Below are 1,226 nucleotides of genomic sequence, written 5' to 3' on the forward strand. Positions count from 1 at the left end.
GTAAAAAAAGCGCTAAGCGTTGGTGAAACTGGCCCAAATGGTGCCTCTCGTAAAGAATCACCATTTGGGCCATTTTCACCAAAGCCAATTACTTAATCGGCCGTGAAACTGATAACTAATCACGTTTGCTGTTTAGTAGAACTAATGATATGTATCATTTGTATAAAAGATTTGATATCAAGAACTGGCGCCAAGTTAAATCCCACTTTTTTATACCATGCCAAATTAAATAAATAATGAATATTAATCTAATAGTATGTATTATTTGTACGAACGATTTGATATCAACAACTGTGGCGCCAAGTTAAATTCCATGTAATTCGAACAAATTAAATTTTACCATTTTATTCCTCCCAAAGAAAAAATAATTTATTTAACTCTAGTGATATGTATCATATTCGTATAATTGATATCAACAAAATTGCCGCCAAGTTAAATTCATCGAAATTTTAACAAAAAAATTTTATGTATTCCTATAAAAGATTTGATATCAAGAACTGGCGCCAAGTTAAATCCCACTTTTTTATACCATGCCAAATTAAATAAATAATGAATATTAATCTAATAGTATGTATTATTTGTACGAACGATTTGATATCAACAACTGTGGCGCCAAGTTAAATTCTACTATCAGAATGAAAAGTAAAACTCAAGTGATACTATTTTTATTTATTATTTACTTAATCCAAATAGCACTATCTTTAATTTTTATACAATGAAATCTAAGTATACGTATACTTATTGACGAATCTTCCTATTCCAATCCAAATGGTTTAAATTCCTCTTAAATGAAATCATTATATCACAATTCATTCAAAGACATTTCCTCTTCCAATTAAAGTAGTGGTTATTTAATTCTTCAAAATATTATACAAAACATCACAAACTTGCGTTACCTTGCTCAATTTAAATGTTACCACAAAAATTAAAGAATTAACCGTATAAAATGAAAAAATTTAATTTAAATAGAAAAATTTTTCATGTAAAAACACTTGGCGCTGCTAGATAGAGTAAGAAAAAGTATAAGAACAATTTAAAATTCAAATGGTAATTAATAAAAATAAATAATAAAAGATTATTGTATATAATTTAAAAGTAACAATAATAATATAATTGTAATATAATTTAAAAGTAACAATTAAAGTAATAATAAATTCTCTTTCACATAATGCATGTCTTACAAGTTTAAATTTATTTTTCTTTGATTTAAACTTAATAGCATTCAC

This window comes from Trachymyrmex cornetzi, unplaced genomic scaffold (genome assembly GCF_001594075.2).
Source record: "Trachymyrmex cornetzi isolate Tcor2-1 unplaced genomic scaffold, Tcor1.1 scaffold1121, whole genome shotgun sequence".
NCBI lineage: Eukaryota > Metazoa > Arthropoda > Insecta > Hymenoptera > Formicidae > Trachymyrmex > Trachymyrmex cornetzi.